The sequence below is a fragment of the Peromyscus leucopus genome, chromosome 15 (assembly GCF_004664715.2).
Source record: "Peromyscus leucopus breed LL Stock chromosome 15, UCI_PerLeu_2.1, whole genome shotgun sequence".
NCBI lineage: Eukaryota > Metazoa > Chordata > Mammalia > Rodentia > Cricetidae > Peromyscus > Peromyscus leucopus.
Window position 1 is genome coordinate 33,472,807 of NC_051076.1, and position 15,147 is coordinate 33,487,953.

Below are 15,147 nucleotides of genomic sequence, written 5' to 3' on the forward strand. Positions count from 1 at the left end.
ACATTTAAAAAATGGGCCATGTGTGGTAGCACATGCCTTTAATCTCAGCACCCAGAAAGAAAGCAAAGAAGCAAGCAGGCCTCTGTGAGTTCTAGGCCAGCCTGATCTAGGCCAGGCAGGGTTACATAATGAGACCCTCCCCAGTGGAGATAGGGGCAGAAAAAGAGGGATTAGGTGAATTCAGAGTTGAGAACAAAAATTTTGTTCTTCCTATTAATAATTTTTTTTTTTACTATATTTTGAGATGTCACTATTTTTGCACAGGTTTCTCTTGAATTCCCCAGCTCAAACCACATTCCTGTCTAAGTTTCCTCAACAGCTAAGATATGGGCACATGGCACTGTGTTTGGCTCATTTCATATCAAAAGAATGCTACAGGTTGTAGCTGAAGTTTTCTCCAGTCCTGCTTGGCCCACAGTCAGGACAAATCTCTCTCACCTGCCAGTCTCGCAGCCGCTCCAACCCAACCGAGTAAACACACAGAGATTTATATTGCTTACAAACTGTATGGCCATGGCAGGCTTCTTGTTATCTAGTTCTTCTATCTTAAATTAACCCATTTCTATTAATCTATACTTTGCCACGTGCCTTGTGGCTTACCAGTGCTTTACATGTTGCTACTCATGGCGGTGGCTAGCAGTGTCTCCCCTGACTCAGCCTTCCTGTTCCCAGAATTCTCTTCTCTGCTTGTCCTGCCTATACTTCCTGCCTGGCTATTGGCCAATCAGCATTTTATTTATACAGAGCGATTTCCACAGCAACAGGTAAAGTACATCTTGACTTTAATAAGGCATATCACTATATGTTTTATATTCTTAAGTGTTAAATACAAAATGACAAAATTATGGAAAAAAAACAATTCTGCAGGTTAACAATTGTAATAATGGCTATTGATTAATGTTGTACTGTCGGTTCAGAGAGATCTCCATGGGTGTCCTGAAGGAGTTTGGCTAAGGATAAAATCAGAAATACAGGCATATAGGGAATACAGTATGGAGCTTCCTCAAAAAGTTGCAAATACAACTGCCATTATTATCTTGCAGTCCCAATCTTGGGATTCTATCTGAAGGGAAATGAAATTACTATGTTAAAGAGATACCTGCATTCCATACTAACACATATTACTGCAGCACCAATCACAGTTGTCAAGATATAAAATCAACCTATGTGCTCATTAACAGATGAATCAAAGAAAGTGTGGCGTGTATATACAATGCAGTACTATTTGGCTTTTAAAAATAAAAAACATATGGTCACTTGAGACCCCATGGATGACTCTGGAGGACATTATACTAAGTGGAATATGCCAGGCACAGAATGATGAACACTACATGATCTCATTCACATGTAGGATCCCCAAATCCCGAACTTGTAGAGGCAGAGAATGTATTTGTCGTTGTCAAGGCTTGGGACATGGTAGAGGAATAAGAGGTTGGTCATGGTATAAAGTTTTAGCTGGACAAGATTGAACAAGCTTTGAAAATCTAATGTACACTGTGGTGACTTGTTGTGGAATACTATTTCAGCTAGGCAAAGATGTGTTACATGTGTTCATGCTGCAGAACATTACTTTAACAATGTGATGGTGTGTTACATTTGTTTATGCTGCATTTGTTAACAATGTAAAGATGTGTTATTTTTGTTTATGCTGCATTTAAAAAATATTTTATTTATTTTTGTTTAATGTGCATTGGTGTTTACCTATATGTATGTCTGTGAGGGCGTGTTGGGTCCCCTGGAGCTGGAGTTTCAGACAGTTGTAAGCTGCCATGTGGGTGCTGGGAATTGAACCTGGGTCTTCTGGAAGAACAATCAGTGCTCTTAACCACTGAGCTATCTCTCCAGCCCCAGCATTTGTTTAATTATGTAAAGATGTGTTGCATTTGTTTCACCTTTCATGTCTAAGGCACCTGATTGGTCTAATAAAGAGCTGAACACCCAATAACTAGGGAGGAGAGGGGTAGGTGGGGCTGGCAGAGAGAATAAGCAGGAAAAGAAATCTAGGCAGGGAGAAGGAGGAGGAGAAGGGGGCAGGGAGAGGAAGAAAGGGACAGGCCTGGGGCCAGAAGCCAGGCAGCTGCCAGCCAGCCATGGAGACAGCAGGAAAGTAAGATATACAGAAGGAAAGGTAAAAAAAGCCCCAAGGCAAAGTGTAAAGAGAAACAGATTAAAATAAGAGCTAAGATAAAGCCAAGCATTCATAACTAATAATAATAAGTCTCCATGTCACAATTTGGGAGCTTGTTAGTGGCCCAAAAGAAAAAGCCTTCTACAGTGACTATAGGCAGTTATGTATGTAGAACTTGTAAAGTGCTAATATTTTTTCTTTTAGAGAGAGAGAGAGAGAGAGAGAGAGAGAGAGAGAGAGAGAGAGAGAGAGAGAGAGAATCTTGCTATGTGAGGTGATAGGGGTGTTTACTGCCTGATTTAATAATCACAATTTATTGTGAAACAATACCTCCAGCCTTAAACTATCTTATCAGGACTGAGAACAAAGCTTAAAGACTTAGCTTTGATTGTGAGAACCACACACAGACTCCCAGAAGCGCTGAAGTATTTACCTTTAAATGGTACTTGACATTTCTCTCTTGCAGGCAATATTTTTCCTTTGTCTTGTTCATTTAACAATTATAGTAAGTCATGGCAACATACTTCTATCGTCATGTGTCTTCGAGTATATGAATGCTTCTTGTACCCGGATGACCATGTCGTTCCCAAGATTTGGAAAGTTTTCTACTGTTATTTTACTGAAGATCATTCTGTGCCTCCAGCTCACAGTTCTCCTCCCTCAGGCGTGCCAATGATCTGAATACTTGGTTTTTTAAGGGTGTCCCACAGCTCTTGCACCTTTTTTTCTTCAGGCTTTCTCTTTTATTCTTTCTGTCTGACACTAAAGAGTTCCAAAGGTCTGTTTCAAGCTCTGTTACTTTTTCTTCTGCTTCATTTAATGTGGTACCGAGGCTGTCAACTAATGTTTCCATGTGACCTTTAGTTTCTCAGTTCCTCCGTGACTTCTGTCTGGTTCTCTTTCAGATTCTGGTTGCCTTCTTTAATTTACTTAAAAACTGTTTCCCATATTTCTATGTTGAGAATTGTTCATTTTGGGGATGGGTATCTTCTATGAGAACATATGATAGCTTGCTCAGTGACTTTCTCTTGATGATGTGTCTTGTGAGGTATCGGTCCTGGATTTGACTCAGCCCAAATTCTCTCCTTTTTGTCATATTCCACCATGTGTTTTCCTCACATGACTTGATGCCACAGAGCTAGAATTAGAAAACAGAGAACTGCCTGCATACCCCCCTTAAAGATGTATTTTTATTTTATGTGTGTGAGTGTTTTGCCTGTGTGTATGTATGAGTATCACGTGCCTGCTGCCTGGTGTCCACAGAGGCCAGAAGCGGGTATCAGATCTCCTGGAACTGTAGCTAATGAGAATTGTGAGTTCTTATGTGGGTGCTGGGGATTGAACTCACCCAGGTTCTCTGTAAGAGCAGCAAGCACAATGCTGGGCAGTGGTGGCGCACGCCTTTAATCCCAGCACTCGGGAGGCAGAGCCAGGCGGATCTCTGTGGGGTTGAGGCCAGCCTGGTCTACAGAGCGAGACAACACAAGCGAGTCTACACAAGCATGACAATCTGAGTTTGATTCTCAGAGTTCACATGGCAGAGAGAGAACTGACTTCCACAAGTTGTCCTCTGCCATCTACAGGTGGAAAGACACACATACATGCATGCTGTCTCTTGCGAGCACACACACACACACAAAATAAACAAATAAATAAGTAAATAAATGCAGAATGAAACACTTTATTGAAAAATAAATGAAAAAATTAAACAGGTTATAAGAGTACAGTTTGTATAACAAGTGAGCAAATCCAGTCAGGTCAAGAAAGGGGGCAGTACCTGAACTCTGCAGGTCTCTCTCATGCCATCTTCTGTTCATTTGTTTATTTTTGAGGAGAGATTTCACTGTATAACACAGGCTGGCCTTGAACTCTTGATCCTCCTGCTGGGTTTCCTGTTGTGTGCCACCACACTGGGCTCCTTCTTACGCTATCTCCGCATTGTGCTCTTCTTTTCCTGATTTGTGATAGCATAAATCACCTTTTCCAGTTTTTGAACTTTATGTACGAGATGTATGTCTCTGGTTTCCCTTCTCATTTGTGGTATTAATCCATCTCACTGAACGTATATCAATGTTTGTATAGTGCTTTAGTGTTCTGCCATCTGATTATACCTCAAAGTATTTACCCATTTTACTACTGACATACAAGTTTTTCAGTTTTAAGCATTATATATAATACTTCTAAGAACATTCTTTTCTTCTGAGAGGATTCACTATGTAGTCCAGGCTGGCCTTGAACTCATAGCCCTCCTCAGCTTCCTAAGTGCTGGGATTAAACGGCTGCACCATTTCACCTGACTTCAAAGAACATTCTTGTACATGTTGTTGGGTGAACAGATGTATGCATTCCTTTCAGCACACACTTATGATTGGAATCCCTGGGATGCACATACATTGGACTTTTTTGGCAACAACTTTTATTTAGTGTTTGTTCATAATCATAAGCTGAACTCTGCAATCTAGATTGCCTTGGAGGAGAATGAAGAACATAGGGAACCCAAAGAAGTACGGTGAGAGCTCAAATCCTGGGGTGCTGGGAGCAGACATGGGGAGCACATGCTCCTGAGCGATGGAAGGCACTGCTAGGAAAGATGCATTACTAGAGGTGTCCATGGTCAACAATGGTGATCTTCCTGTTGATCTTGGATCCAAAGCTCTCCATGGCTCCTGTGATGCTCATTTGCTTCCTAAAGACCACATGCTTGTCCCCTAACTATCCCATCATGGTGGTGAGATGAAAAACTGGGAACTCTGTTTGTTTGGTTCAACATTTGCCATAAACAAGATACCAGGACTCTTTGCTTCAGGATGAAGTTCCTCAAATTTCTCCCCACTTGCTACCAGTGCCATTATGGTGTGTAAGGTAACCACCCTAGCACATGAATTCTGGAATAATTCTATGAAAAGAGGAACTATTACAACCAAATTATTTCTATCTGAAGCCCAGCGCACAAAAGTTTTCTGCTGTCTTTGGATCATTGTCTGCAAATGGCTAGGTGATGTGACCTAAGAGCTTGCCATCATGGTGTTGAAGAACGTAGTGGAGTTGACCATGACTGCCAGCAAGTGGCTGGAGGAGAGAGCATCTGCAAAGCTTGGATTTAAAAAAAAAAAAAAAAAAGATTTTTTTAATTGTGTGTGTGTATATTTTTAATTGTGTGTGTGTATAAAGACCTGTGTGTGTGTATAAAGACCTGAAGTCTCAGATCCTCCCTGAAGCTAGGTACAGGTCATTGTCAGCCACCTGACATTGGTGCTGGGAACCAAACTCAGGTCCTCTATAGGAACAGCGAGAGCTCTTAACCCCTGAGCCATCTCTTTAGCGCCTCTGAATTTTTATCTGGGCATAGATATCCCACTTAATGTATTTGGCCTCAAACTTGATATGTTGCCAGGGCTGGCCTTAAATTTACAAGCCTCCTATCTCAGCTTCCCAGATATTGGGATTTGGCTTGCACTCAACTCTTCTAGATTATTTTCTTTGCTCTCTCTCTCTCTCTCTCTCTCTCTCTCTCCTCTCCTCTTCTCTCTCTCTCTCTCTCTCTCTCTCTCTCTCTCTCTCTCTCTCTCTGTTGTAGGCGTATGTGTGTACAGGTGCATGTGCCTTTGCATACTTGAGAAGCCAGAGGGTAATGTTGGGTGTCCTGACAACTCACCTTACTCCTTCGAGGCAGACTGTCTCACTGAACTTTAGCCTGGCACTCACCAAGCCCCAGTGATTTTTCTGTGTCTCTTTGGTGTGGGATAGAGCATGAATAGCTAAGGCTGGCTATGGTGTGGGTGCTGGAGATTTGAACTCGGGTTCTTATGCTTGTGCAGCAAGTCTTCATGGCTCTGTTATTGTGATCTTTAAATCTTTAAATAGGCTTTCTGTTTCTCTGATGGTACTGATGAGATTGACCACCCTTTCCTGTTTATTGATCATCTAGATGAAGTGTTCAGGTACATACGGGGTACTCAAATCTCACTAGAAGATAGGTTTGTCTGCTTACTCTTTCTGGTTTGTTGACTATTGAATATGATGAAGAATAGCAGAGATTAGAAATATTGTTAGAAGATAACATAAGGGTTAAAAATGATAATTGTTTTTTAATATTTCGACTTACATGTAAAAGTAGCAGAGCAATTAGGAAACATGGGTCTCTAAACAATGTAATGTGTGCTCCTGCAGTCAATGAAAGACCTCCCTGCTTCTTCCTTGATGTCTTGATTAGTTCTGCATAAGCAAGACTGAAGGTTATGGGAGGCATGAGGAGAAAAAGGAATGTTGTCCTTTTTTCTTCTTCAGTGGAAAGATCTGCTTTCTCAAGAACTGTGGTTTTAAACAGGATGGTTGGTCTTGACCTGGATGTTCTGATGGACTCCAGAGATGCAGAGATGAGGGAGAACTGAGATAGGCTGAGCAACACTTAGAATGACCTCATTCTTTCCCCCTCTCTCCTGACCAGCTAACTATTCCAACTTTGTTCTCATTGGCTGCTGCTTGGAAAACTGCTGATTTGGAAAATAAAAATCTAGGAAAGGGATGGAGAGATGGCTCAGTGGTTAAGGGCACTTGCTGAGAAATCATGAAGACCACCGTTCAGATCCCAGCACCCACATAATCCAGGAGTCCAGCACATGCCTGTAACCCCAGCTCTAAGTGGGAGGAGATTGGGGGATTGCTGGGCTTGCTGGCTTCCAATCTAGGTGAGAAAAGATGAACCACAGGTTCAGGGAGAAATCTTGCCTCAAAAGAATAGGCAGAGTGATAGAAGATATGTGATGTTCCCTTCTGGCTTTTGCTCTCACACAGAAAAAAACACAAGCATGTGCACATAGACTCATAAACACATGTACACACACACACACACACAAATAAAAAAAATCTTTAGAAATGTATAGAATGACCTATAAATTAAAATTTTAATTTTATACAAATAAGGAATGATTGTTTAGTTTTAGTATACTTTGAACATTGATATGAACCCTCCAACCTTGCTAATATTATATTCTCATATTCACATTATAGACACTTTTGTGTAAGTTTCAGTACTACATAGGAAGTGCTAGATTTATTTTTGTTTTTCCAGAAGGATCAACTAGGTCCAGTGACTGGCAATTATGGGGAGGCAAAGACAAACAATGTAAAGATGAATATTCCATCTAGGAAGTTTTAGAAGTATTGGATAACTATCTGCCTGTGAGAAGGCACTTAATAGTCTCTCTCTTATTTTTTGAATTTTAAAAAAAGATGTATTTATTTATCATGTACAGTGTTCCGCCTGCATGTTTGCCTCCAGGCCAGAACAGGACACCAGATTTCATTATAGATGGTTGTGAGCCACCGTGTGGTTGCTGGGAATCAAACTCAGGACCTCTGGAAGAGCAGGCAGTGCTCTTAACCTCCGAGCCATCTCTCCAGTCCCTGTTTTTTAAATGTTTGAGACCAGAGTTTATGTAGTTCTGGAACTCACTATGTAGACCAGGCTGCCCTTGAACTCACAGAGTCGCCTGACTCTGTGCTGGCATTAAAGGCTTGTACTACCACTCCTGGCCACTCAATGCTCTCTTAAGAGACGTTATTTTTAAGTCTCAGAGAATTTTATACGGTGTACTTTTAAAGTTTTTTTTATTTAAATTTGTGTGTGTGTGTGTGTGTGTGTGTGTGTGTCTGTTTATATGCCACATGTGTTATGGTTACCATGCAGGCTAGAAGACTGTGTCAGATCTCCTGAAGCTGGAGTTGCAGGCAGCTGGGAACTGGGAACTGAACCTTGGTCATCAAGAAGGGTAGCAAGCATTCTTGTTTTTGTTGTTTTGTTTTTTTTTTGAAGACAGAATTTCTCTGTGTAACAGTCTTAGCTGTCCTGGAACTCAATTTGTAGACCAGGCTGACCTCAAACTCACAGAGATCTGCCTGCCTCTGCCTCCCAAGTGCTGGGAGTAGCAAGCATTCTTAACCACTGAGCCATCTTTCCAGCTTACAAAAAAAAATGTATTTTGACCATATTGAACCAACATTCCAATCGCCTGCACTTAATTTCTTTTTATTTACTAGAAACCTAGACTAAGAGGCTGGGGAGATGGCACAAGCATAGAGACCAGGGTTCAGATCCCCAAAAAAGATAAAAGTGGTGTGAGCATTGGGTATGTGGCACTTCCTCAAGCTCACTGGCCTGCCAGTCTGCCAAATCAATCATCTTCGTGAGTGATCCTGCCCTGACAATAAACACTAAGACTCATCAAGAAAGAATATCTGGCATCAGCCTCTGGTCTCCGCATACATATATCCACACCAAGTACACTACCTTCCCCCACCCCCACTCCCCACCCCCCCATACAAGCATGCTAAGATTCTGTTGTTCTAAATAATGTGATCTGAGGACTTGGCACAGTTTTCTGTTATAATTACTAAGCAAGAAAAGCAGATACATTTTGAGATTAAAAAGAAGAAAGTGAAAGTGAAACCAGATTTATTATTGTGTATATGAGACAGGCAGAAAGGACTCACGTAGCACAGGCCAGCCTCAGACTTCATCTGTAGTTGAGGCTGGCCTTGATCTCCTCCTCCTCCTGCCTCCACTTCCCAAGTGCTAGGGATCACAGGAGGGCACCAACATGCATGGAAGATAATTTGTTCATAAGCTTAAAAGGCAAGGATATCTAAACTAAATAGCTGGGAGTTTTTCTTAGGAATCTTCCTAAGAATAAAATAGAAACTTTCCATTTCAGAAGCATCTTTCTGCTGTAAGTTCTGCAGCATTAGTAAGTGACAGTGGCAGAGATATTCACTTTCCATAGACACACCCACACTGTCATAACAATTTATGAATTTATGAATTTACTGGTTGCCTTGGAACTCACTGTATAGACCAGGCTGGCCTTGAACTCAGAGGTTTACCTGCTTCTTCCTCTCAAGCACTGGGATTTGTGTTGCCAGGCAGTGGTGGTTCCTTTGATCCCAACACTCAGGAGGCAGAGGCAGGTAGATTTCTGAGCTCAAGGCCAGCCTGGTCTGCAGAGCAAGTTCCAGGACGGCCATCATGACACAGAGAAACCCTGTCTCAAAAAACAAAAACAAAAAACCCCAAACAAAGAACCGGACACTTTGGGGATGTCATAACCTACAGAGGAGAGTTGTTTAATCCTATCATTTTGAGTGCTTGTGGACGGTCCTTTGTACACATTGCTTGGCCAATTCTATCGCAGTCAAACAGAGTGTAAGTGTAAGCACTGTGGAAACACAACCAGGAATGAGAACCCCTCCCAAACAAAAGAGCAAGTGAGGATGCAAAGATACCACAAGCATTTTTTGGATAAATCAGAATCTACCTTTCACTGTTTTAGGAAAACATAGCAGTGCCAAGACATGAAGGTTGCAGAGAAATCAGGATTAGTCACACCCATTATTTTCCTAATCATCTCTTGTAGGATTTCCTACTAGTTTTTCAGATTAAGCTCAACTTTTCATCAACAATGTAGCCATCTTTAAACAGAAAACAGAAAGATTGAAAGGAATGGTGTCATAAAAGCTTGCTTGACCACTCTATCTGGAAACACTTCTTCCGAGCTCTTACTGGTTTTAGTGCCTATAAACCAATAGGTCATTATCCTCTTGGCCTGTTCATATTGTCTCCCTCTGAACTGTAAGCTCCCATTTTAGTGATCACAGGAATCAATTAGTCTCTATTGATTCCACAGCATCTTTCCAGCACTTTCACACGGTTGGCACTCACTACTTGACCGATGAAAAAGGAATGGGAAGCAAATAAACAGGGCAAGCTGGAAATACAGAACACGCAAGGCAAACAGAATGGGTCACATTCAAGCCTGCAGACTTTGAACTAAAAGGCTGGAGAAATATTGCCACTGAACTCGAGCACCACTCATTTCTGACATCTATCAGCAAGGATACTGGATGGTTTCCCTCCAGCTCTGCTGTTCCCACATACCTCTGTTCTCCAAGGCTGAGGAAAAGCTTGAGCCTAGATTAGGGACTAGATCTTTCGGGAATGCAGAGAACAGGAAAGGGGTCTGGTGACATTATTTTGAAGACAGCAGAAGTGCCATGTCTGTCCATAGCTGACCCATCAAATGACAGTTTTGTCAAAAAGCCGTTTTCCAGGCCACACCCTCATCGGAAGTGCATTGTTTCACGTGCACTGACTATGCTTCTGATTGGCTGGGGTCACCTCCCCCTCCCCCACCACTATCAGTGGCCTACTGCTCTTCAAAGACTGGCTCAATTTCAGGTTCTTATGTCCGGACATGTGAGGCAGTTGGAGAGACTGAAATAACCCCAGAGTTTACACAACTCTTTCTTTGACCATGTGGAGGGTGACTGAATTTAGGCCATAGTTAATAGGTGACTATCATCAAAAGGAAAATCTATTAAGCAAGCACCCAACTTTAGTCAATACAGTAGTTTCACCATATCCTTTCGTTATGCCAACTTTACCACTGATCAACTTCCTTCTGAAAATGTGAATGGAAAATTACAGAAATACTTACTTTGAAATTATTTTGAAATTACAGTTCTTGGTAGCATAATGAAATCTCACAGTGTCCTGTCTGGGACATGAATCAACCTTCTGTCCAGTATATTCCCTCTGTATGTATGACTGGCATGGCAGATTAGTCAGCATTTGCCACAATTATCAGTAATTTCTTACTGAAAACCTTTGTCATAGATGTATGCCCAGCATCTGGTATTATCTGTGGTTTCAGGACTCCACTGGGGTGGATGGGTCTTAGAATAAACCAAGGAGCACTACTGTAGTGATCACAGTTTGTACCAATGAAGTTACTACTCGTGAGTTTTGACAAATTATACATTCTGTCTGTTTTGAATGGGTAAGTGTGTACTTCTAACTAAATTTACTCCAAGATCACTTAAAATCTACTGAGGCCCTTTGGGATTTAACTTTTCTTAATTTAGCGGGACCCTGGCAAATTATGTTTAAAGATGCTGTCCTGGTGGTTTTATGTCAACCTGACACAAACTAGAGTCATCAAAGACGCCTCAATTGGGAAAATGCCTCATAAGATTGGGCTGTGGGCCATCCTGTAAGGTATTTTCTTAATTAGTGATTGATGTGGGTGGGGCCACCTTTGGACAGGTGGTCCTGAATTTTACAAGAAAGTAGACTGAGCAAGCCATGGGAGTAAAACAGTAAGCAACATCCTCATGGCCTCTGCATCAGCTCCTGCCTCCATGTTCCTGCCCTGTTTGAGTTCCTGTCCTGACTTCCTTCAGTGACTGACAGTGGCGGGGGGTGGGGGAGGTGGGTGACCCAGCCAATCAGAAGCATAGTCAGTGCACGTGAATCAATGCACTATGATGTGGAAGTGTTAAATCAAATATTTTCTTGCCCAACTTTGCTTTTAGTCACGGTGTTTCATCATAGCAATCGAAACTGTAACTAAACCGGGTGGTGGTGGCTCATGCCTTTAATCCCAGCACTTGGGAGGCAGAGGCAAGTGGATCTCTGTGAGTTCGAGGCCAGCATGGTCTATAGAGTGAGTTCCAGGACAGCCAGGACTGTTTTAGAGAGAAACCCTGTCTTGGTTTTTTTTTTTTTGGTTTTTCGAGACAGGGTTTCTCTGTGTAGCTTTGCGCCTTTCCTGGAGCTCACTTGGTAGCCCAGGCTGGCCTCGAACTCACAGAGATCCGCCTGGCTCTGCCTCCCGAGTGCTGGGATTAAAGGCGTGCGCCACCACCACCACCGCCCGGCTTGAGAAACCCTGTCTTAAAAAACAAAAAAGGAAACCACAACTAAGACAAGGGCACATATTTCACATATTTAAAACTTAAAAAATAAACAAAAACTAACAGAAAATATATGTGAATATTCTCAAAGTCCATTCCAATAATTAAATTTGCTGTTTCAAATGTAAAAACACATGTTTTAAGGGGGGTGTTAATTATGTCTATATTATAGAACCCACTCTCAGTGTGAATCCAACAGACCTTTCAGCCGGTGGACATCAGAGCTTGTCTCAGCATTTCCTTGAGATGGATACAAAACCACAGAAAAATTTAAAGGCATATTAAAACATTCTTCAATTAGAAAAGGACTCTTGGATCTATCTCCAATGGAACAGCATTTTCTGAACTTTCTTACATTTATTTGGTATATAGCACCATCCAGATGCTGTGGTAAAATGTTATTTTGTTGTTACTGTTTTCAAAACAGGGTTTCTCTGTGTAACATCTCTGTCTGTCCTAGAACTCATTGTGTGGACCAGACTGGCCTCGAACTCACAGAGAGCCGCCTGCCTCTGCCTTTCAAGTGCTGAGATTAAAGGTGTGTGCCACCACTACCCCACAACTAAAATGTCATTTTAACAAATATTTATAATAACCCCATGAACCAGTGCTATCTATTACTTATCTTCAAACTTTACATCCTGGAGGAAGATATTCACCAGATTTCAGTCAACACAGCAGAGCTGAGTTGAAACTCAAACCCTATCAGAGTTGGTATTGAGAAAACTTACTATGAAGCTGTCAATAAGGACTTGGTAGAAAAACTTGACACAGAACTCAACTACACTGACTTGTGCCATAGTGAAAGTTACTCTTCTGGAGTTCAACATCTACAATGATAGACTTGTAGTAAATAAACTCTTTGAGAGTAGTTGTAAGATGAATCACCAGTGTTGGTTTTTGAGACAGTGTTTCATGTAGCTGAGATGAGCCTTGAACTTCCAGCCTTCCTGAGTTCACCCATCTCCACAAGTTTGAATTACAGGTATGTACTGCCATATCCATTCCTCTTTTTTTTTTTTCCAGGCACAATCTTGCCATATTGTTCATGCTGGTCTAGGATTGAAGAGTCTCCTGCCTCAGCCTCCCTAGTGTTGGGATTACTGGAGTGCACCACCCATTTCTGGCTTCAATAAAATTTGAGATCCAACAGATGCATTGTTTATTCATGTGACTGTAAATAAGGCTTAGGAGACTCTACACAAGAAACACAATTTTTTTCAGGCTGGCTTCAAACTTACAAGGCATTCAAGAAACATCTGCTCCTCCCATCTCTATCACAGACTGAGAGAGGCTAGCTCCCCTGAACTGCTCCAGGGTTAGGAATAGAAGACATCAGAGTAGCTAGGGATTAGGAAAAAATTCCTTTCTATCTAGAGGCTAGACTTTTGCTATCTGGGGGTATTTAGAAATAAGTTTCTATCTATCTGACTGGTAAAATAAGGAAACACACACACACTTTCTGATGGTAACTTTTTCTTTTACTTCATCTTAAAAGTGGTCTCTTCTCTGTTGCCACACAGCTACATATTTTTACATACATACATCTTTTCACATGGCTACACATCTTTTCGCTTCTACATTTCCTTTCTATCCAGCTTCATCTTCCTTGCCTCCACACAGTTACCAATCTCCACACAGCCACAGCTAAACATCTCACTTACACAGCTCTCTCACCATACAGCATTTCACACAGTTCCTAGGCACAGCTCCTCTCCATAGCAGCAGCTCTTTCTCACACTCAGACATACTTCTACATTCTCACATACTCACTCTTTCAGCCACTCACCCTATCACATTTCTCATGCTTCTTCATCTCTCACTCAGCGCGCGCGCACGCACGCGCGCGCGCGCGCACACACACACACACCACTCACATTCTGCAGCAGTTCTCACATAGCTCTCTACATAGTTGTCTCTCTCCACACTGCCGCTGCTCCCTCAGAGCCAAACTCTGGACAATTATAAGTTATATTTTTAGGGCCCTATCCATTCTCAAAACATAAGTCACATAGTTTCTCTTAGACTAGCAATGTCACATTGACATGAATGTAGCTCTAAGTTGGTGAGGGACCCCAGACAGTAAACAATTGGCTGAATCTTGAGCGGTCAGGGTGCATGCAGAAAGAGAATTACTGCAAGAAGCTTATCTCAATGTAAACAGCCTGGCCTTGGTTTAGCAATAAACAACACCTGGGAATTGGTTTTTGCATGTTTTCTGCAGGGGCAGTTAAGTCTGTTTTGAATTTGCTCTGAAGTCCAAAATTCGCTGTCTGTGTAAAAGGCTGTCTTTGTGACTGAGAATTTTATGTCAGTCTAAGTAATGTAAAATATCCTAGTATTATTTCTATACATCAAATTTATACAGCTTAAACAGAAGTCATCTTCCTGAACATCCACAGCTATATGTGTACCCAAAAAGTGTAAAACACACCACCAAAGGGCTGTGGAAAGAACCGCACTGCTCTTATTAGGGAGGCATAGCAGTGGCACTCAAAGTTACGGACAGAAAACAACCATTCATTCAGTCAATAACCCCACGGGCTTTGCCAAGTGGGCCCCCTAACCTGTTAAACACTAGCTGTCACTGCTGTACATTCTCACGGCCCCCCTGCACATCTCTACCTCCCAATGCTGGGATTACGGCTCTGTGGCACCATATCTGACTAACACATTTTACTAATTTTTTCCAGTCTGTGCCATACACTTTGTTTTTCCTAAATGTTTACTCTTGGTAACACATATATACATGTGGCAAATGCGTAAATTTACTATGCCTTATGAGAAGTAGTAATATGATTGCTCAGAAGTTCTTTACTTCAGCCCATATCACATCCTCTAGTTGTCTTCTCAAAGACAGGTTATGATGAAGGAACAAGTGCTTTGCCCCTGTAGCTGTATGTTACTAGGAGTGTGCAGTGTCTGAAGAGGCTGGAAGGCTATGGACGCCCTGGAACTAGAGTTACAGATGGCTGTGAGTGGCAATGTGCACACCGGGAACTGAGCCCAGGTACTCTGCAAGAGCATCAACTGCTCTTACCTGCTGAGCTAGTTCTTTAATCCTGTTACATAATTTTAGAGGGTCTTTGGTTGGGGCATAGCTCAGTTTTAGAGTGTGTGTTTAGCATGCACAAGTCCTGTATTCAACCTACCAAAAAGGTGTCTCACTTTTTCAAATATTGAAATAACTTGCTTTGCTAACTTATCTGACTATAGTGCTAATGAAGACTAGTTTTTCTAATACTTTTAGTTCAGTACTCCAAATTTAA

The 15,147-nt window shown here is 41.8% G+C and overlaps 1 protein-coding gene across 1 annotated transcript in view; it reads right to left on the bottom strand.

The window, feature by feature from the left end:
* Adcy10 (adenylate cyclase 10) overlaps positions 1-11,149 on the bottom strand; it is a 95,414-nt gene extending 84,265 nt beyond the window's left edge. The window contains exon 1 of the mRNA XM_028864382.2: positions 10,062-11,149. The gene's annotated coding sequence lies outside the window, so the exon portion shown is untranslated. The remainder of the gene's footprint in view (positions 1-10,061) is intronic.
* Between the last annotated feature and the right edge of the window lie 3,998 nt (positions 11,150-15,147).